This window comes from Schistocerca gregaria, unplaced genomic scaffold (assembly GCF_023897955.1).
Source record: "Schistocerca gregaria isolate iqSchGreg1 unplaced genomic scaffold, iqSchGreg1.2 ptg000097l, whole genome shotgun sequence".
Classification (NCBI taxonomy): Eukaryota; Metazoa; Arthropoda; class Insecta; order Orthoptera; family Acrididae; genus Schistocerca; species Schistocerca gregaria.
Window position 1 is genome coordinate 2,198,210 of NW_026061713.1, and position 27,171 is coordinate 2,225,380.

Genomic DNA, 27,171 nt, shown 5'->3' on the forward strand with positions numbered 1-27,171 from the left:
CTTATTTGCGAACAAGCTCGACACTTACACACACTTATTTGGGAAGAAGCACTACACTGACATACACTTATTTGCAAAGAAGCTCGACATTTACACACACTTATTGGGAAGAAGCACTACACTGACACACACTTATTTGGGAAGAAGCACTACACGGACACACACTTATTTGGGAATAAGCACTACACAGACACACACCTATTTGGGAAGAAGCACTACACAGACACACACCTATTTCGGAAGAAACACTACACTGACACACACCTATTTGTGAAGGAGTACTACACTGACACACACCTATTTGGGAATAAGCACTACACAGACACACACCTATTTGGGAAGAAGCACTACACAGACACACACCTATTTGGGAAGAAGCACTACACTGACACACAACTATTTGGGAATAAGCACTACACAGACACACACCTATTTGGGAAGAAGCACTATACAGACACACACTTATTTGGGAAGAAGCACTACACTGACTCACACTTATTTGCGAAGAAGCTCCACACTTACACACACTTATTTGGGAAGAAGCACTACACTGACTCACACTTATTTGGGAAGAAGCACTACACTGACTCACACTTATTTGGGAAGAAGCACTACACTGACACACACTTATTTGGGAACAAGCACTACACCGACACACACTTATTTTGGAAGAAGCACTACACTGACACACACTTATTTGGGAAGAATCACTACACTGACTCACACTTATTTAGGAAGAAGAACTACACTGACTCATACTTATTTGCGAAGAAATTCGACACTTACACACACTTATTTGGGAAGAAGCACTACACTGACTTACACTTATTTGCAAAGAAGCTTGACATTTACACACACTTATTGGGAAGAAGCACTACACTGACACACACTTATTTGGGAAGAAGCACTACACTGGCACACACTTATTTGGGAAGAAGCGCTACATAGACACACACCTATTTGGGAAGAAGCACTACACAGACACACACCTATTTGGGAAGAAGCACTACACTGACACACACCTATTTCGGAAGAAGCACTACACTGACACACACCTATTTGGGAAGAAGCACTACACTGACACACACCTATTTCGGAAGAAGCACTACACTGACACACACCTAATTGGGAAGAAGCACTACACACACACATACACCTATTTTAGAAGAAGCACTACACTGACACACAACTATTTGGGAAGAAGTACTACACTGACACACACCTATTTGGGAAGAAGCACTACACTGACACACACCTATTTGGGAATAAGCACTACACGGACACACACTTATTTGGGAAGAAGGACTACACTGACAAACACCTATTTGGGAAGAAGCACTATACTGACACACACCTATTTGGGAAGAAGCACTACACTGACACACACTTATTTGGGAAGAAGCACTACACTGACACACACCTATTTGGGAAGAAGCACTACACTGACTAACACTTATTTGGGAAGAAGCACTACACTGACACACACTTATTTGGGAAGAAGCACTACACTGACACACACGTATTTGGGAAGAAGCACTATACTGACACACACTTACTTATGATGAAGCGCTACACTGACACACACCTATTTGGGAAGAACCACGACACTGACACACACCTATTTGCGAAGAAGCTCCACACTTACACACACTTATTTGGGAAGAAGCACTACACCGACACACACTTATTTTGGAAGAAGCACTACACTGACACACACTTATTTGGGAAGAATCACTACACTGACTCACACTTATTTGGGAAGAAGAACTACACTGACTCATACTTATTTGCGAACAAGCTCGACACTTACACACACTTATTTGGGAAGAAGCACTACACTGACTTACACTTATTTGCAAAGAAGCTCGACATTTACACACACTTATTGGGAAGAAGCACTACACTGACACACACTTATTTGGGAAGAAGCACTACACGGACACACACTTATTTGGGAATAAGCACTACACAGACACACACCTATTTGGGAAGAAGCACTACACAGACACACACCTATTTGGGAAGAAGCACTACACTGACACACACCTATTTGTGAAGGAGCACTACACAGACACACACCTATTTGGGAAGAAGCACTACACAGACACACACCTATTTGGGAAGAAGCACTACACTGACACACACCTATTTGGGAATAAGCACTACACAGACACACACCTATTTGGGAAGAAGCACTACACAGACACACACTTATTTGGGAAGAAGCACTACACTGACTCACACTTATTTGCGAAGAAGCTCGACACTTACACACACTTATTTGGGAAGAAGCACTACACTGACTCACACTTATTTGGGAAGAAGCACTACACTGACTCACACTTATTTGGGAAGAAGCACTACACTGACACACACTTATTTGGGAACAAGCACTACACCGACACACATTTATTTTGGAAGAAGCACTACACTGACACACACTTATTTGGGAAGAATCACTACACTGACTCACACTTATTTGGGAAGAAGAACTACACTGACTCATACTTATTTGCGAAGAAGCTCGACACTTACACACACTTATTTGGGAAGAAGCACTACACTGACTTACACTTATTTGCAAAGAAGCTCGACATTTACACACACTTATTGGGAAGAAGCACTACACTGACACACACTTATTTGGGAAGAAGCACTACACTGGCACACACTTATTTGGGAAGAAGCGCTACATAGACACACACCTATTTGGGAAGAAGCACTACACAGACACACACCTATTTGGGAAGAAGCACTACACTGACACACACCTATTTGGGAAGAAGCACTACACAGACACACACTTATTTGGGAAGAAGCACTACACAGACACACACTTATTTGGGAAGAAGCACTACACTGACACACACTTATTTGGGAAGAAGCACGACACAGACACACACCTATTTGGGAAGTAGCACTACACAGACACACACCTATTTGGGAAGTAGCACTACACAGACACACACCTATTTGGTAAAAAGCACTACACAGACACACTTATTTGGGAAGATGCACTACACAGACACACACCTATTTAGGGAAGTAGCACTACACAGACACACATTTATTTGGGAAGAAGCACTACACTGACACACACGTATTTGGGAAGAAGCACTACACTGACTCACACTTATTTGGGAAGAAGCACTACACTGACTCACACTTATTTGCGAAGAAGCTCGACACTTACACACACTTATTTGGGAAGAAGCACTACACTGACTCACACTTATTTGGGAAGAAGCACTACACTGACACACACTTATTTGGGAAGAAGCACTACACTGACACACACGTATTTGGGAAGAAGCACTATACTGACACACACTTACTTATGATGAAGCGCTACACTGACACACACCTATTTGGGAAGAACCACGACACTGACACACACCTATTTGCGAAGAAGCTCCACACTTAAACACACTTATTTGGGAAGAAGCACTACACCGACACACACTTATTTTGGAAGAAGCACTACACTGACACACACTTATTTGGGAAGAATCACTACACTGACTCACACTTATTTGGGAAGAAGAACTACACTGACTCATACTTATTTGCGAACAAGCTCGACACTTACACACACTTATTTGGGAAGAAGCACTACACTGACTTACACTTATTTGCAAAGAAGCTCGACATTTACACACACTTATTGGGAAGAAGCACTACACTGACACACACTTATTTGGGAAGAAGCACTACACGGACACACACTTATTTGGGAATAAGCACTACACAGACACACACCTATTTGGGAAGAAGCACTACACAGACACACACCTATTTGGGAAGAAGCACTACACTGACACACACCTATTTGTGAAGGAGTACTACACTGACACACACCTATTTGTTAATAAGCACTACACAGACACACACCTATTTGGGAAGAAGCACTACACAGACACACACCTATTTGGGAAGAAGCACTACACTGACACACAACTATTTGGGAATAAGCACTACACAGACACACACCTATTTGGGAAGAAGCACTATACAGACACACACTTATTTGGGAAGAAGCACTACACTGACTCACACTTATTTGCGAAGATGCTCCACACTTACACACACTTATTTGGGAAGAAGCACTACACTGACTCACACTTATTTGGGAAGAAGCACTACACTGACTCACACTTATTTGGGAAGAAGCACTACACTGACACACACTTATTTGGGAACAAGCACTACACCGACACACACTTATTTTGGAAGAAGCACTACACTGACACACACTTATTTGGGAAGAATCACTACACTGACTCACACTTATTTAGGAAGAAGAACTACACTGACTCATACATATTTGCGAAGAAATTCGACACTTACACACACTTATTTGGGAAGAAGCACTACACTGACTTACACTTATTTGCAAAGAAGCTTGACATTTACACACACTTATTGGGAAGAAGCACTACACTGACACACACTTATTTGGGAAGAAGCACTACACTGGCACACACTTATTTGGGAAGAAGCGCTACATAGACACACACCTATTTGGGAAGAAGCACTACACAGACACACACCTATTTGGGAAGAAGCACTACACTGACACACACCTATTTGGGAAGAAGCACTACACTGACACACACCTATTTGGGAAGAAGCACTACACTGACACACACCTATTTGGGAAGAAGCACTACACTGACACACTCCTATTTGGGAAGAAGCACTACACACACACATACACCTATTTTAGAAGAAGCACTACACTGACACACAACTATTTGGGAAGAAGTACTACACTGACACACACCTATTTGGGAAGAAGCACTACACTGACACACACCTATTTGGGAATAAGCACTACACGGACACACACTTATTTGGGAAGAAGGACTACACTGACAAACACCTATTTGGGAAGAAGCACTATACTGACACACACCTATTTGGGAAGAAGCACTACACTGACACACACTTATTTGGGAAGAAGCACTACACTGACACACACCTATTTGGGAAGAAGCACTACACTGACTAACACTTATTTGGGAAGAAGCACTACACTGACACACACTTCTTTGGGAAGAAGCACTACACTGACACACACGTATTTGGGAAGAAGCACTATACTGACACACACTTACTTATGATGAAGCGCTACACTGACACACACCTATTTGGGAAGAACCACGACACTGACACACACCTATTTGCGAAGAAGCTCCACACTTACACACACTTATTTGGGAAGAAGCACTACACCGACACACACTTATTTTGGAAGAAGCACTACACTGACACACACTTATTTGGGAAGAATCACTACACTGACTCACACTTATTTGGGAAGAAGAACTACACTGACTCATACTTATTTGCGAACAAGCTCGACACTTACACACACTTATTTGGGAAGAAGCACTACACTGACTTACACTTATTTGCAAAGAAGCTCGACATTTACACACACTTATTGGGAAGAAGCACTACACTGACACACACTTATTTGGGAAGAAGCACTACACGGACACACACTTATTTGGGAATAAGCACTACACAGACACACACCTATTTGGGAAGAAGCACTACACAGACACACACCTATTTGGGAAGAAGCACTACACTGACACACACCTATTTGTGAAGGAGCACTACACAGACACACACCTATTTGGGAAGAAGCACTACACAGACACACACCTATTTGGGAAGAAGCACTACACTGACACACACCTATTTGGGAAGAAGCACTATACTGACACACACCTATTTGGGAAGAAGCACTACACTGACACACACTTATTTGGGAAGAAGCACTACACTGACACACACCTATTTGGGAAGAAGCACTACACTGACTAACACTTATTTGGGAAGAAGCACTACACAGACACACACTTATTTGGGAAGAAGCACTACACTGACTCACACTTATTTGCGAAGAAGCTCGACACTTACACACACTTATTTGGGAAGAAGCACTACACTGACTCACACTTATTTGGGAAGAAGCACTACACTGACTCACACTTATTTGGGAAGAAGCACTACACTGACACATACTTATTTGGGAACAAGCACTACACCGACACACATTTATTTTGGAAGAAGCACTACACTGACACACACTTATTTGGGAAGAATCACTACACTGACTCACACTTATTTGGGAAGAAGAACTACACTGACTCATACTTATTTGCGAAGAAGCTCGACACTTACACACACTTATTTGGGAAGAAGCACTACACTGACTTACACTTATTTGCAAAGAAGCTCGACATTTACACACACTTATTGGGAAGAAGCACTACACTGACACACACTTATTTGGGAAGAAGCACTACACTGGCACACACTTATTTGGGAAGAAGCGCTACATAGACACACACCTATTTGGGAAGAAGCACTACACAGACACACACCTATTTGGGAAGAAGCACTACACTGACACACACCTATTTGGGAAGAAGCACAACACGGACACACATTTATTTGGGAAGAAGCACTACACTGACACACACCTATTTGGGAAGAAGCACTACACTGACACACACCTATTTGGGAAGAAGCACTACACACCCACATACACATATTTTAGAAGAAGCACTACACTGACACACAACTATTTGGGAAGAAGCACTACACTGACACACACCTATTTGGGAAGAAGCACTACACTGACACACACCTAATTGGGAATAAGCACTACACGGACACACACTTATTTGGGAAGAAGGACTACACTGACACACACTTATTTGGGAAGAAGCACTACACTGACACACACCTATTTGGGAAGAAGCACTACACTGACACACACCTATTTGGGAAGAAGCACTAAACAGGCACACACCTATTTGGGAAGAAGCACTACACAGACACACACCTATTTGGGAAGAAGCACTACACAGACACACACCTATTTGGGAAGAAGCACTACACGGACACACACTTTTTTGGGAAGAAGCACTACACTGACACACACGTATTTGGGAAGAAGCACTATACTGACAAACACTTGTTTGGGAAGAAACACTACACAGACACACACCTATTTGGGAAGAAGCACTACACAGACACACACCTATTTGGGAAGAAGCACTACACAGACACACACTTATTTGGGAAGAAGCACTACACTGACACACACTTATTTGGGAAGAAGCACTACACTGACTCACACTTATTTGCGAAGAAGCTCTACACTTACACACACTTATTTGGGAAGAAGCACTACACTGACTCACACTTATTTGGGAAGAAGCACTACACTGACACACACTTATTTGGGAAGAAGCACTACACTGACACACACGTATTTGGGAAGAAGCACTATACTGACACACACTTACTTATGATGAAGCACTACACTGACACACACCTATTTGGGAAGAACCACGACACTGACACACACCTATTTGCGAAGAAGCTCCACACTTACACACACTTATTTGGGAAGAAGCACTACACCGACACACACTTATTGTGGAAGAAGCACTACACTGACACACACATATTTGTGAAGAATCACTACACTGACTCACACTTTTTTGGGAAGAAGAAATACACTGACTCATACTTATTTGCGAAGAAGCTCGACACTTACACACACTTATTTGGGAAGAAGCACTACACTGACTTACACTTATTTGCAAAGAAGCTCGACATTTACACACACTTATTGGGAAGAAGCACTACACTGACACACACTTATTTGGGAAGAAGCACTACACTGACACACATTTATTTGGGAGGAAGCGCTATGCAGACACACACCTATTTGGGAAGAAGCACTACACAGACACACACCTATTTGGGAAGAAGCACTACAGAGACACACACCTATTTGGGAAGAGGCACTACACTGACACACACCTATTTGGGAAGAAGCACAACACAGACACACACTTATTTGGGAAGAAGCATTACACTGACACACACCTATTTGGGAAGAAGCACTACACAGACACACACCTATTTGGGAAGAAGCATTACATAGACACACACCTATTTGAAAAGAAGCACTACACTGACACACACCTATTTGGGAAGAAGCACTATACTGACTTACACTTATTTTCAAAGAAGCTCGACATTTACACACACTTATTGTGAATAAGCACTACACTGACACACACTTATTTGGGAAGAAGCACTACTCTGACAGACACTTATTTGGGAAGAAGCGCTACACAGACACACACCTATTTGGGAAGAAGCACTACACAGACACACACCTATTTGGGAAGAAGCACTACACTGACACACACCTATTTGGGAAGAAGCACTACACAGACACACACTTATTTGGGAAGAAGCACTACACTGACACACACCTATTTGGGAAGAAGCACTACACAGACACACACCTATTTGGGAAGAAGCATTACATAGACACACACCTATTTGAAAAGAAGCACTACACTGACACACACCTATTTGGGAAGAAGCACTACACTGACACACAGCTATTTGGGAAGACGCACTACACTGACACACACCTATTTGGGAAGAAGCACTACACACACACACACCTATTTTAGAAGAAGCACTACACTGACACCTACCTATTTGGGAAGAAGCACCACACTGACACACACCTATTTGGGAAGAAGCACTACACTGACACACACATATTTGGGAAGAAGCACTACACGGACACACACTTATTTAGGAAGAAGGACTACACTGACAAACACCTATATGGGAAGAAGCACTATACTGACACACACCTATTTGGGAAGAAGCACTACACTGATACACACTTATTTGGGAAGACGCACTACACTGACACACACCTATTTGGGAAGAAGCACTACACTGACACACACTTATTTGGGAAGAAGCACTACACTGACACACACTTATTTGCGAAGAAGCTCTACACTTACACACACTTACTTGGGGAGAAGCACTACACTGATACACACTTATTTGGGAAGAAGCACTACACAGACACACACCTATTTGGGAAGAAGCACTACACAGACACACACCTATTTGGGAAGAAGCACTACACTGACACACACTTATTTGGGAAGAAGCACTACACTGACACACACCTATTTGGGAAGAAGCACTACACTGACACACACCTATCTTTTGAAGAAGCACTACACTGACACACACCTATTTGGGAAGAAGCACTACACTGACACACACCTAATTGGGAATAAGCACTACACGGACACACACTTATTTGGGAAGAAGGACTACACTGACACACACTTATTTGGGAAGAAGCACTACACTGACACCCACCTATTTGGGAAGAAGCACTACACTGACACACACCTATTTGGGAAGAAGCACTAAACAGGCACACACCTATTTGGGAAGAAGCACTACACAGACACACACCTATTTGGGAAGAAGCACTACACAGACACACACCTATTTGGGAAGAAGCACTACACGGACACACACTTATTTGGGAAGAAGCACTACACTGACACACACGTATTTGGGAAGAAGCACTATACTGACAAACACTTGTTTGGGAAGAAACACTACACAGACACACACCTATTTGGGAAGAAGCACTACACAGACACACACTTATTTGGGAAGAAGCACTACACTGACACACACTTATTTGGGAAGAAGCACTACACTGACTCACACTTATTTGCGAAGAAGCTCTACACTTACACACAATTATTTGGGAAGAAGCACTACACTGACTCACACTTATTTGGGAAGAAGCACTACACTGACACACACTTATTTGGGAAGAAGCACTACACTGACACACACGTATTTGGGAAGAAGCACTATACTGACACACACTTACTTATGATGAAGCACTACACTGACACACACCTATTTGGGAAGAACCACTACACTGACACACACCTATTTGCGAAGAAGCTCCACACTTACACACACTTATTTGGGAAGAAGCACTACACCGACACACACTTATTGTGGAAGAAGCACTACACTGACACACACATATTTGTGAAGAATCACTACACTGACTCACACTTTTTTGGGAAGAAGAAATACACTGACTCATACTTATTTGCGAAGAAGCTCGACACTTACACACACTTATTTGGGAAGAAGCACTACACTGACACACACTTATTTGGGAAGAAGCACTACACTGACACACACGTATTTGGGAAGAAGCACTATACTGACACACACTTACTTATGATGAAGCACTACACTGACACACACCTATTTGGGAAGAACCACGACACTGACACACACCTATTTGCGAAGAAGCTCCACACTTACACACACTTATTTGGGAAGAAGCACTACACCGACACACACTTATTGTGGAAGAAGGACTACACTGACACACACATATTTGTGAAGAATCACTACACTGACTCACACATTTTTGGGAAGAAGAAATACACTGACTCATACTTATTTGCGAAGAAGCTCGACACTTACACACACTTATTTGGGAAGAAGCACTACACTGACTTACACTTATTTGCAAAGAAGCTCGACATTTACACACACTTATTGGGAAGAAGCACTACACTGACACACACTTATTTGGGAAGAAGCACTACACTGACTCACATTTATTTGGGAGGAAGCGCTATGCAGACACACACCTATTTGGGAAGAAGCACTACACAGACACACACCTATTTGGGAAGAAGCACTACAGAGACACACACCTATTTGGGAAGAAGCACTACACTGACACACCTATTTGGGAAGAAGCACAACACAGACACACACTTATTTGGGAAGAAGCATTACACTGACACACACCTATTTGGGAAGAAGCACTACACAGACACACACCTATTTGGGAAGAAGCATTACATAGACACACACCTATTTGAAAAGAAGCACTACACTGACACACACCTATTTGGGAAGAAGCACTATACTGACTTATACTTATTTTCAAAGAAGCTCGACATTTACACACACTTATTGGGAATAAGCACTACACTGACACACACTTATTTGGGAAGAAGCACTACACTGACACACACTTATTTGGGAAGAAGCACTACACTGACACACACCTATTTGGGAAGAAGCACTACACAGACACACACCTATTTGGGAAGAAGCATTACATAGACACACACCTATTTGAAAAGAAGCACTACACTGACACACACCTATTTGGGAAGAAGCACTACACTGACACACAGCTATTTGGGAAGACGCACTACACTGACACACACCTATTTGGGAAGAAGCACTATACACACACACACCTATTTTAGAAGAAGCACTACACTGACACACACCTATTTGGGAAGAAGCACCACACTGACACACACCTATTTGGGAAGAAGCACTACACTGACACACACATATTTGGGAAGAAGCACTACACGGACACACACTTATTTAGGAAGAAGGACTACACTGACAAACACCTATATGGGAAGAAGCACTATACTGACACACACCTATTTGGGAAGAAGCACTACACTGATACACACTTATTTGGGAAGACGCACTACACTGACACACACCTATTTGGGAAGAAGCACTACACTGACACACACTTATTTGGGAAGAAGCAATACACTGACACACACTTATTTGCGAAGAAACTCTACACTTACACACACTTACTTGGGAAGAAGCACTACACTGATACACACTTATTTGGGAAGAAGCACTACACAGACACACACCTATTTGGGAAGAAGCACTACACAGACACACACCTATTTGGGAAGAAGCACTACACTGACACACACTTATTTGGGAAGAAGCACTACACTGACACACACCTATTTGGGAAGAAGCACTACACTGACACACACCTATCTTTTGAAGAAGCACTACACTGACACACACCTATTTGGGAAGAAGCACTACTCTGACACACACCTAATTGGGACTAAGCACTACACGGACACACACTTATTTGGGAAGAAGGAATACACTGACACACACTTATTTGGGAAGAAGCACTACACTGACACACACCTATTTGGGAAGAAGCACTACACGGACACACACTTATTTGGGAAGAAGCACTACACTGACACACACGTATTTGGGAAGAAGCACTATACTGACAAACACTTGTTTGGGAAGAAACACTACACAGACACACACCTATTTGGGAAGAAGCACTACACAGACACACACTTATTTGGGAAGAAGCACTACACTGACACACACTTATTTGGGAAGAAGCACTACACTGACTCACACTTATTTGCGAAGAAGCTCTACACTTACACACACTTATTTGGGAAGAAGCACTACACTGACTCACACTTATTTGGGAAGAAGCACTTCACTGACACACACTTATTTGGGAAGAAGCACTACACTGACACACACGTATTTGGGAAGAAGCACTATACTGACACACACTTACTTATGATGAAGCACTACACTGACACACACCTATTTGGGAAGAACCACGACACTGACACACACCTATTTTTCGAAGAAGCTCCACACTTACACACACTTATTTGGGAAGAAGCACTACACCGACACACACTTATTGTGGAAGAAGCACTACACTGACACACACATATTTGTGAAGAATCACTACACTGACTCACACTTTTTTGGGAAGAAGAAATACACTGACTCATACTTATTTGCGAAGAAGCTCGACACTTACACACACTTATTTGGGAAGAAGCACTACACTGACTTACACTTATTTGCAAAGAAGCTCGACATTTACACACACTTATTGGGAAGAAGCACTACACTGACACACACTTATTTGGGAAGAAGCACTACACAGACACACACCTATTTGGGAAGAAGCACTACACTGACACACACCTATTTGGGAAGAAGCACAACACAGACACACACTTATTTGGGAAGAAGCATTACACTGACACACACCTATTTGGGAAGAAGCACTACACAGACACACACCTATTTGGGAAGAAGCATTACATAGACACACACCTATTTGAAAAGAAGCACTACACTGACACACCTCTATTTGGGAAGAAGCACTATACTGACTTACACTTATTTTCAAAGAAGCTCGACATTTACACACACTTATTGGGAATAAGCACTACACTGACACACACTTATTTGGGAAGAAGCACTACACTGACACACACTTATTTGGGAAGAAGCACTACACTGACACACACTTATTTGCGAAGAAGCTCTACACTTACACACACTTACTTGGGAAGAAGCACTACACTTATACACACTTATTTGGGAAGAAGCACTACACAGACACACACCTATTTGGGAAGAAGCACTACACAGACACACACTTATTTGGGAAGAAGCACTACACTGACACACACCTATTTGGGAAGAAGCACTACACAGACACACACTTATTTGGGAAGAAGCACTACACTGACACACACCTATTTGGGAAGAAGCACTACACAGACACACACCTATTTGGGAAGAAGCATTACATAGACACACACCTATTTGAAAAGAAGCACTACACTGACACACACCTATTTGGGCAGAAGCACTACACTGACACACAGCTATTTGGGAAGACGCACTACACTGAAACACACCTATTTGGGAAGAAGCACTACACACACACACACCTATTTTAGAAGAAGCACTACACTGACACACACCTATTTGGGAAGAAGCACCACACTGACACACACCTATTTGGGAAGAAACACTACACTGACACACACATATTTGGGAAGAAGCACTACACGGACACACACTTATTTAGGAAGAAGGACTATACTGACAAACACCTATATGGGAAGAAGCACTATACTGACACACACCTATTTGGGAAGAAGCACTACACTGACACACACCTATGTGGAGACAAGCACTACACTGACACACACCTATTTGGGGACAATCACTACACTGACACACAAATATTTGGGATGAAGCACTACACTGACACACACTTATTTGGGAAGAAGCACTACACTGACTCAAACTTATTTGCGAAGAAGCTCGACACATACACACACTTATTTGGGAAGAAGCACTACACTGACACACACTTATTTGGGAAGAAGCACTACACACACACACACTTATTTTAGAAGAAGCACTACACTGACACACACCTATTTGGGAAGAAGCACTACACAGACACACACCTATTTGGGAAGAAGCATTACATAGACACACACCTATTTGAAAAGAAGCACTACACTGACACACACCTATTTGGGAAGAAGCACTACACTGACACACACTTATTTGGGAAGAAGCACTACACTGACACACACTTATTTGCGAAGAAGCTCTACACTTACACACACTTACTTGGGAAGAAGCACTACACTGATACACACTTATTTGGGAAGAAGCACTACACAGACACACACCTATTTGGGAAGAAGCACTACACAGACACACACCTATTTGGGAAGAAGCACTACACTGACACACACTTATTTGGGAAGAAGCACTACACTGACACACACCTATTTGGGAAGAAGCACTACACTGACACACACCTATCTTTTGAAGAAGCACTACACTGACACACACCTATTTGGGAAGAAGCACTACACTGACACACACCTATTTGGGAAGAAGCACTACACAGACACACACCTATTTGGGAAGAAGCACTACACTGATACACACCTATTTGGGAAGAAGCACTACACTGACACACACCTATTTGGGAAGAAGCAGTACACTGACACACACCTATTTGGGAAGAAGCACTACACTGACACACTCCTACTTGGGAAGAAGCACTACACTGACACACACCTATTTGGGGACAAGCACTACACTGACACACACCTATTTGGGGACAAGCACTACACTGACACACACCTATTTGGGGACAATCACTACACTGACACACACCTATTTGGGAAGATGCACTACACTTACACACATTTATTTGGGAAGAAGCACGACACTGACACAAACCTATTTGCGAAGAAGCTTGACACTTACACACACTTATCTGGGGAGAAGCACTACAGTGACACACACTTACTTGGGAAGAAGCACTACACTGACACACACCTATTTGGGAAGAAGCACTACACTGACACACACCTATTTGGGAAGAAGCACTACACAGACACACACCTATTTGGGAAGAAGCACTACACTGATACACACCTATTTGGGAAGAAGCACTACACTGACACACACCTATTTGGGAAGAAGCAGTACACTGACACACACCTATTTGGGAAGAAGCACTACACTGACACACTCCTACTTGGGAAGAAGCACTACACTGACACACACCTATTTGGGGACAAGCACTACACTGACACACACCTATTTGGGGACAAGCACTACACTGACACACACCTATTTGGGGACAATCACTACACTGACACACACCTATTTGGGAAGATGCACTACACTTACACACACTTATTTGGGAAGAAGCACTACACAGACACACACCTATTTGGGAAGAAGCTCTACACAGACACACACCTATTTGTTAAGAAGCACTACACTGACACACACCTATTTGGGAATAAGCACTACACAGACACACACCTATTTGGGAAGAAGCACTATACTGACACACACCTATTTGGGAAGAAGCACTACACTGACACACACTTATTTGGGAAGAAGCACTACACTGACACACAACTATTTGGGAAGAAGCACTACACTGACACACACCTATTTGGGAAGAAGCACTACACTGACACACACCTATTTGGGAATAAGCACTACACTGACACACACCTATTTGGGAATAAGCACTACACAGGCACACACCTATTTGGGAAGAAGCACTACACAGACACACACTTATTTGGGAAGAAGCACTACACTGACACACACTTATTTGGGAAGAAGCACTACACTGACACACACTTATTTGGGAAGAAGCACGACACAGACACACACCTATTTGGGAAGTAGCACTACACAGACACACACCTATATGGGAAGTAGAACTACACAGACACACACCTATTTGGGAAGAAGCACTACACAGACACACACCTATTTGGGAAGAAGCACTACACAGACACACACCTATTTGGGAAGAAGCACTACACGGACACACACTTATTTGGGAAGAAGCACTACACTGACACACACGTATTTGGGAAGAAGCACTACACTGACACACACTTGTTTGGGAAGAAACACTACACAGACACACACCTATTTGGGAATAAGCAACACACAGGCACACACTTATTTGGGAAGAAGCACTACACTGACACACACTTATTTGGGAAGAAGCACTACACTGACTCACACTTATTTGCGAAGAAGCTCGACACTTACACACACTTATTTGGGAAGAAGCACTACACTGACTCACACTTATTTGGGAAGAAGCACTACACTGACACACACCTATTTGGGAAGAAGCACTACACTGACACACACGTATTTGGGAAGAAGCACTATACTGACACACACTTACTTATGATGAAGCACTACACTGACACACACCTATTTGGGAAGAACCACGACACTGACACACACCTATTTGCGAAGAAGCTCCACACTTACACACACTTGTTTGGGAAGAAGCACTACACCGACACACACTTATTTTATAAGAAGCACTACACTGACACACACTTATTTGTGAAGAATCACTACACTGACTCACACTTATTTGGGAAGAAGAACTACACTGACTCATACTTATTTGCGAAGAAGCTCGACACTTACACACACTTATTTGGGAAGAAGCACTACACTGACTTACACTTATTTGCATAGAAGCTCGACATTTACACACACTTATTGGGAAGAAGCACTACACAGACACACACATATTTGGGAAGAAGCACTACACTGACACACACTTATTTGGGAAGAAGCGCTACGCAGACACACACCTATTTGGGAAGAAGCACTACACAGACACACACCTATTTGGGAAGAAGCACTACACTGACACACACCCATTTGGGAAGAAGCACTGGACAGACACACACTTATTTGGGAAGAAGCACTACACTGACACACCTATTTGGTAAGAAGCACTACACAGACACACACCTATTTGGGAAGAAGCATTACATAGACACACACCTATTTGAAAAGAAGCTCTACACTGACACACACCTATTTGGGAAGAAGCACTATACTGACTTACACTTATTTGCAAAGAAGCTCGACATTTACACACACTTATTGGGAATAAGCACTACACTGGCACACACTTATTTGGGAAGAAGCACTACACTGACACACATTTATTTGGGAAGAAGCGCTACACAGACACACACCTATTTGGGAAGAAGCACTACACAGACACACACCAATTTGGGAAGAAGCACTACACTGACACACACCTATTTGGGAAGAAGCACTACACTGACACACACTTATTTGGGAAGAAGCATTACACTGACACACACCTATTTGGGAAGAAGCACTACACAGACACACACCTATTTGGGAAGAAGCATTACATAGACACACACGTATTTGAAAAGAAGCACTACACTGACACACACCTATTTGGGAAGAAGCACTACACTGACACACAGCTATTTGGGAAGACGCACTACACTGACACACACTTATTTTTGAAGAAGCACTACACTGACACAAACCTATTTGGGAAGAAGCACTACACTGACACACACTTATTTGGGAAGAAGCACTACACTGACACACACTTATTTGGGAACAAGCACTACACTGACACACACTTATTTGGGAAGAAGCACTACACTGACACACACTTATTTGCGAAGAAGCTCGACACTTACACACACTTACTTGGGAAGAAGCACTACACTGATACGCTCTTATTTGGGAAGAAGCACTACACAGACACACACCTATTTGGGAAGAAGCACAACACTGACACACACCTATTTGGGAATAAGCACTACACTGACACACACCTATTTGGGAAGAAGCATTACATAGACACACACCTATTTGAAAAGAAGCACTACACTGACACACACCTATTTGGGAAGAAGCACTACACTGACACACACCTATTTGGGAAGAAGCACTACACACAGACATACACCTATTTTAGAAGAAGCACTACACTGACACACAACTATTTGGGAAGAAGCACTACACTGACACACACCTATTTGGGAAGAAGCACTACACTGACACACACCTATTTGGGAATAAGCACTACACGGACACACACTTATTTGGGAAGAAGGACTACACTGACACACACTTATTTGGGAAGAAGCACTACACTGACACACACCTATTTGGGAAGAAGCACTACACTGACACACACCTATTTGGGAAGAAGCACTAAACAGGCACACACCTATTTGGGAAGAAGCACTACACAGACACACACATATTTGGGAAGAAGCATTACACAGACACACACCTATTTGGGAAGAAGCACTACACGGACACACACTTATTTGGGAAGAAGCACTACACTGACACACACGTATTTGGGAAGAAGCACTACACTGACAAACACTTGTTTGGGAAGAAACACTACACAGACACACACCTATTTGGGAAGAAGCACTACACAGACACACACTTATTTGGGAAGAAGCACTACACTGACTCACACTTATTTGCGAAGAAGCTCGACACTTACACACACTTATTTGGAAAGAAGCACTACACTGACTCACACTTATTTGGGAAGAAGCACTACACTGACACACACTTATTTGGGAAGAAGAACTACACTGACACACACGTATTTGGGAAGAAGCACTATACTGACACACACTTACTTATGATGAAGCACTACACTGACACACACCTATTTGGGAAGAACCACGACACTGACACACACCTATTTGCGAAGAAGCTCCACACTTACACACACTTATTTGGGAAGAAGCACTACACCGACACACACTTATTGTGGAAGAAGCACTACACTGACACACTCATATTTGTGAAGAATCACTACACTGACTCACACTTTTTTGGGAAGAAGAACTACACTGACTCATACTTATTTGCAAAGAAGCTCGACACTTACACACACTTATTTGGGAAGAAGCACTACACTGACTTACACTTATTTGCAAAGAAGCTCGACATTTACACACACTTATTGGGAAGAAGCACTACACTGACACACACTTATTTGGGAAGAAGCACTACACTGACACACATTTATTTGGGAGGAAGCGCTATGCAGACACACACCTATTTGGGAAGAAGCACTACACAGACACACACCTATTTGGGAAGAAGCACTACAGAGACACACACCTATTTGGGAAGAAGCACTACACTGACACACACCTATTTGGGAAGAAGCACAACACAGACACACACTTATTTGGGAAGAAGCATTACACTGACACACACCTATTTGGGAAGAAGCACTACACAGACACACACCTATTTGGGAAGAAGCATTACATAGACACACACCTATTTGAAAAGAAGCACTACACTGACACACACCTATTTGGGAAGAAGCACTATACTGACTTACACTTATTTTCAAAGAAGCTCGACATTTACACACACCTATTGGGAATAAGCACTACACTGACACACACTTATTTGGGAAGAAGCACTACACTGACAGACACTTATTTGGGAAGAAGCATTACACTGACACACACCTATTTGGGAAGAAGCACTACACAGACACACACCTATTTGGGAAGAAGCATTACATAGACACACACCTATTTGGGAAGAAGCACTACACAGACACACACCTATTTGGGAAGAAGCACTACACTGTCACACACCTATTTGGGAAGAAGCACTACACAGACACACACTTATTTGGAAAGAAGCACTACACTGACACACACCTATTTGGGAAGAAGCACTACACAGACACACACCTATTTGGGAAGAAGCATTACATAGACACACACCTATTTGAAAAGAAGCACTACACTGACACACACCTATTTGGGAAGAAGCACTACACTGACACACAGCTATTTGGGAAGACGCACTACACTGACACACACCTATTTGGGAAGAAGCACTACACACACACACACCTATTTTAGAAGAAGCACTACACTGACACACACCTATTTGGGAAGAAGCACCACACTGACACACACCTATTTGGGAAGAAGCACTACACTGACACACACATATTTGGGAAGAAGCACTACACGGACACACACTTATTTAGGAAGAAGGACTACACTGACAAACACCTATATGGGAAGAAGCACTATACTGACACACACCTATTTGGGAAGAAGCACTACACTGATACACACTTATTTGGGAAGACGCACTACAATGACACACACCTATTTGGGAAGAAGCACTACACTGACACACACTTATTTGGGAAGAAGCACTACACTGACACACACTTATTTGCGAAGAAGCTCTACACTTACACACACTTACTTGGGAAGAAGCACTACACTGATACACACTTATTTGGGAAGAAGCACTACACAGACACACACCTATTTGGGAAGAAGCACTACACAGACACACACCTATTTGGGAAGAAGCACTACACTGACACACACTTATTTGGGAAGAAGCACTACACTGACACACACCTATTTGGGAAGAAGCACTACACTGACACACACCTATTTGGGAAGAAGCACAACACTGACACACATTTATTTGGGAAGAAGCACTACACTGACACACACCTATTTGGGAAGAAGCACTACACTGACACACACCTATTTGGGAAGAAGCACTACACACACACATACACCTATTTTAGAAGAAGCACTACACTGACACACAACTATTTGGGAAGAAGCACTACACTGACACACACCTATTTGGGAAGAAGCACTACACTGACACACACCTAATTGGGAATAAGCACTACACGGACACACACTTATTTGGGAAGAAGGACTACACTGACACACACTTATTTGGGAAGAAGCACTACACTGACACACACCTATTTGGGAAGAAGCACTACACTGACACACACCTATTTGGGAAGAAGCACTAAACAGGCACACACCTATTTGGGAAGAAGCACTACACAGACACACACCTATTTGGGAAGAAGCACTACACAGACACACACCTATTTGGGAAGAAACACTACACGGACACACACTTTTTTGGGAAGAAGCACTACACTGACACACACGTATTTGGGAAGAAGCACTATACTGACAAACACTTGTTTGGGAAGAAACACTACACAGACACACACCTATTTGGGAAGAAGCACTACACAGACACACACCTATTTGGGAAGAAGCACTACACAGACACACACTTATTTGGGAAGAAGCACTACACTGACACACACTTATTTGGGAAGAAGCACTACACTGACTCACACTTATTTGCGAAGAAGCTCTACACTTACACACACTTATTTGGGAAGAAGCACTACACTGACTCACACTTATTTGGGAAGAAGCACTACACTGACACACACTTATTTGGGAAGAAGCACTACACTGACACACACGTATTTGGGAAGAAGCACTATACTGACACACACTTACTTATGATGAAGCGCTACACTGACACACACCTATTTGGGAAGAACCACGACACTGACACACACCTATTTGCGAAGAAGCTCCACACTTACACACACTTATTTGGGAAGAAGCACTACACCGACACACACTTATTGTGGAAGAAGCACTACACTGACACACACATATTTGTGAAGAATCACTACACTGACTCACACTTTTTTGGGAAGAAGAAATACACTGACTCATACTTATTTGCGAAGAAGCTCGACACTTACACACACTTATTTGGGAAGAAGCACTACACTGACTTACACTTATTTGCAAAGAAGCTCGACATTTACACACACTTATTGGGAAGAAGCACTACACTGACACACACTTATTTGGGAAGAAGCACTACAGTGACACACATTTATTTGGGAGGAAGCGCTATGCAGACACACACCTATTTGGGAAGAAGCACTACACAGACACACACCTATTTGGGAAGAAGCACTACAGAGACACACACCTATTTGGGAAGAGGCACTACACTGACACACACCTATTTGGGAAGAAGCACAACACAGACACACACTTATTTGGGAAGAAGCATTACACTGACACACACCTATTTGGGAAGAAGCACTACACAGACACACACCTATTTGGGAAGAAGCATTACATAGACACACACCTATTTGAAAAGAAGCACTACACTGACACACACCTATTTGGGAAGAAGCACTATACTGACTTACACTTATTTTCAAAGAAGCTCGACATTTACACACACTTATTGGGAATAAGCACTACACTGACACACACTTATTTGGGAAGAAGCACTACTCTGACAGACACTTATTTGGGAAGAAGCGCTACACAGACACACACCTATTTGGGAAGAAGCACTACACAGACACACACCTATTTGGGAAGAAGCACTACACTGACACACACCTATTTGGGAAGAAGCACTACACAGACACACACTTATTTGGGAAGAAGCACTACACTGACACACACCTATTTGGGAAGAAGCACTACACAGACACACACCTATTTGGGAAGAAGCATTACATAGACACACACCTATTTGAAAAGAAGCACTACACTGACACACACCTATTTGGGAAGAAGCACTACACTGACACACAGCTATTTGGGAAGACGCACTACACTGACACACACCTATTTGGGAAGAAGCACTACACACACACACACCTATTTTAGAAGAAGCACTACACTGACACACACCTATTTGGGAAGAAGCACCACACTGACACACACCTATTTGGGAAGAAGCACTACACTGACACACACATATTTGGGAAGAAGCACTACACGGACACACACTTATTTAGGAAGAAGGACTACACTGACAAACACCTATATGGGAAGAAGCACTATACTGACACACACCTATTTGGGAAGAAGCACTACACTGATACACACTTATTTGGGAAGACGCACTACACTGACACACACCTATTTGGGAAGAAGCACTACACTGACACACACTTATTTGGGAAGAAGCACTACACTGACACACACTTATTTGCGAAGAAGCTCTACACTTACACACACTTACTTGGGGAGAAGCACTACACTGATACACACTTATTTGGGAAGAAGCACTACACAGACACACACCTATTTGGGAAGAAGCACTACACAGACACACACCTATTTGGGAAGAAGCACTACACTGACACACACTTATTTGGGAAGAAGCACTACACTGACACACACCTATTTGGGAAGAAGCACTACACTGACACACACCTATCTTTTGAAGAAGCACTACACTGACACACACCTATTTGGGAAGAAGCACTACACTGACACACACCTAATTGGGAATAAGCACTACACGGACACACACTTATTTGGGAAGAAGGACTACACTGACACACACTTATTTGGGAAGAAGCACTACACTGACACACACCTATTTGGGAAGAAGCACTACACTGACACACACCTATTTGGGAAGAAGCACTAAACAGGCACACACCTATTTGGGAAGAAGCACTACACAGACACACACCTATTTGGGAAGAAGCACTACACAGACACACACCTATTTGGGAAGAAGCACTACACGGACACACACTTATTTGGGAAGAAGCACTACACTGACACACACGTATTTGGGAAGAAGCACTATACTGACAAACACTTGTTTGGGAAGAAACACTACACAGACACACACCTATTTGGGAAGAAGCACTACACAGACACACACTTATTTGGGAAGAAGCACTACACTGACACACACTTATTTGGGAAGAAGCACTACACTGACTCACACTTATTTGCGAAGAAGCTCTACACTTACACACACTTATTTGGGAAGAAGCACTACACTGACTCACACTTATTTGGGAAGAAGCACTACACTGACACACACTTATTTGGGAAGAAGCACTACACTGACACACACGTATTTGGGAAGAAGCACTATACTGACACACACTTACTTATGATGAAGCACTACACTGACACACACCTATTTGGGAAGAACCACGACACTGACACACACCTATTTGCGAAGAAGCTCCACACTTACACACACTTATTTGGGAAGAAGCACTACACCGACACACACTTATTGTGGAAGAAGCACTACACTGACACACACATATTTGTGAAGAATCACTACACTGACTCACACTTTTTTGGGAAGAAGAAATACACTGACTCATACTTATTTGCGAAGAAGCTCGACACTTACACACACTTATTTGGGAAGAAGCACTACACTGACACACACTTATTTGGGAAGAAGCACTACACTGACACACACGTATTTGGGAAGAAGCACTATACTGACACACACTTACTTATGATGAAGCACTACACTGACACACACCTATTTGGGAAGAACCACGACACTGACACACACCTATTTGCGAAGAAGCTCCACACTTACACACACTTATTTGGGAAGAAGCACTACACCGACACACACTTATTGTGGAAGAAGGACTACACTGACACACACATATTTGTGAAGAATCACTACACTGACTCACACATTTTTGGGAAGAAGAAATACACTGACTCATACTTATTTGCGAAGAAGCTCGACACTTACACACACTTATTTGGGAAGAAGCACTACACTGACTTACACTTATTTGCAAAGAAGCTCGACATTTACACACACTTATTGGGAAGAAGCACTACACTGACACACACTTATTTGGGAAGAAGCACTACACTGACTCACATTTATTTGGGAGGAAGCGCTATGCAGACACACACCTATTTGGGAAGAAGCACTACACAGACACACACCTATTTGTGAAGAAGCACTACAGAGACACACACCTATTTGGGAAGAAGCACTACACTGACACACACCTATTTGGGAAGAAGCACAACACAGACACACACTTATTTGGGAAGAAGCATTACACTGACACACACCTATTTGGGAAGAAGCACTACACAGACACACACCTATTTGGGAAGAAGCATTACATAGACACACACCTATTTGAAAAGAAGCACTACACTGACACACACCTATTTGGGAAGAAGCACTATACTGACTTATACTTATTTTCAAAGAAGCTCGACATTTACACACACTTATTGGGAATAAGCACTACACTGACACACACTTATTTGGGAAGAAGCACTACACTGACACACACTTATTTGGGAAGAAGCACTACCCTGACACACACCTATTTGGGAAGAAGCACTACACAGACACACACCTATTTGGGAAGAAGCATTACATAGACACACACCTATTTGAAAAGAAGCACTACACTGACACACACCTATTTGGGAAGAAGCACTACACTGACACACAGCTATTTGGGAAGACGCACTACACTGACACACACCTATTTGGGAAGAAGCACTATACACACACACACCTATTTTAGAAGAAGCACTACACTGACACACACCTATTTGGGAAGAAGCACCACACTGACACACACCTATTTGGGAAGAAGCACTACACTGACACACACATATTTGGGAAGAAGCACTACACGGACACACACTTATTTAGGAAGAAGGACTACACTGACAAACACCTATATGGGAAGAAGCACTATACTGACACACACCTATTTGGGAAGAAGCACTACACTGATACACACTTATTTGGGAAGACGCACTACACTGACACACACCTATTTGGGAAGAAGCACTACACTGACACACACTTATTTGGGAAGAAGCACTACACTGACACACACTTATTTGCGAAGAAGCTCTACACTTACACACACTTACTTGGGAAGAAGCACTACACTGATACACACTTATTTGGGAAGAAGCACTACACAGACACACACCTATTTGGGAAGAAGCACTACACAGACACACACCTATTTGGGAAGAAGCACTACACTGACACACACTTATTTGGGAAGAAGCACTACACTGACACACACCTATTTGGGAAGAAGCACTACACTGACACACACCTATCTTTTGAAGAAGCACTACACTGACACACACCTATTTGGGAAGAAGCACTACACTGACACACACCTAATTGGGAATAAGCACTACACGGACACACACTTATTTGGGAAGAAGGAGTACACTGACACACACTTATTTGGGAAGAAGCACTACACTGACACACACCTATTTGGGAAGAAGCACTACACGGACACACACTTATTTGGGAAGAAGCACTACACTGACACACACGTATTTGGGAAGAAGCACTATACTGACAAACACTTGTTTGGGAAGAAACACTACACAGACACACACCTATTTGGGAAGAAGCACTACACAGACACACACTTATTTGGGAAGAAGCACTACACTGACACACACTTATTTGGGAAGAAGCACTACACTGACTCACACTTATTTGCGAAGAAGCTCTACACTTACACACACTTATTTGGGAAGAAGCACTACACTGACTCACACTTATTTGGGAAGAAGCTCTACACTGACACACACTTATTTGGGAAGAAGCACTACACTGACACACACGTATTTGGGAAGAAGCACTATACTGACACACACTTACTTATGATGAAGCACTACACTGACACACACCTATTTGGGAAGAACCACGACACTGACACACACCTATTTTTCGAAGAAGCTCCACACTTACACACACTTATTTGGGAAGAAGCACTACACCGACACACACTTATTGTGGAAGAAGCACTACACTGACACACACATATTTGTGAAGAATCACTACACTGACTCACACTTTTTTGGGAAGAAGAAATACACTGACTCATACTTATTTGCGAAGAAGCTCGACACTTACACACACTTATTTGGGAAGAAGCACTACACTGACTTACACTTATTTGCAAAGAAGCTCGACATTTACACACACTTATTGGGAAGAAGCACTACACTGACACACACTTATTTGGGAAGAAGCACTACACAGACACACACCTATTTGGGAAGAAGCACTACAGAGACACACACCTATTTGGGAAGAAGCACTACACTGACACACACCTATTTGGGAAGAAGCACAACACAGACACACACTTATTTGGGAAGAAGCATTACACTGACACACACCTATTTGGGAAGAAGCACTACACAGACACACACCTATTTGGGAAGAAGCATTACATAGACACACACCTATTTGAAAAGAAGCACTACACTGACACACCCCTATTTGGGAAGAAGCACTATACTGACTTACACTTATTTTCAAAGAAGCTCGACATTTACACACACTTATTGGGAATAAGCACTACACTGACACACACTTATTTGGGAAGAAGCACTACACTGACACACACTTATTTGGGAAGAAGCACTACACTGACACACACTTATTTGCGAAGAAGCTCTACACTTACACACACTTACTTGGGAAGAAGCACTACACTGATACACACTTATTTGGGAAGAAGCACTACACAGACACACACCTATTTGGGAAGAAGCACTACAC

The 27,171-nt window shown here is 42.7% G+C and overlaps 2 protein-coding genes across 2 annotated transcripts in view; both read right to left on the minus strand.

Annotated features, from left to right (window-relative positions):
• Positions 1–6,026, minus strand: part of LOC126301746 (keratin-associated protein 5-8-like) — a 51,662-nt gene extending 45,636 nt beyond the window's left edge. The window contains exon 1 of the mRNA XM_049991717.1: positions 5,707–6,026. The gene's annotated coding sequence lies outside the window, so the exon portion shown is untranslated. The remainder of the gene's footprint in view (positions 1–5,706) is intronic.
• An 8,114-nt stretch (positions 6,027–14,140) lies between these two features.
• LOC126301744 (integrin beta-like protein 1) overlaps positions 14,141–27,171 on the minus strand; it is a 66,960-nt gene continuing 53,929 nt past the window's right edge. Inside the window, exon 5 of the mRNA XM_049991715.1 lies at positions 14,141–15,240. The gene's annotated coding sequence lies outside the window, so the exon portion shown is untranslated. The remainder of the gene's footprint in view (positions 15,241–27,171) is intronic.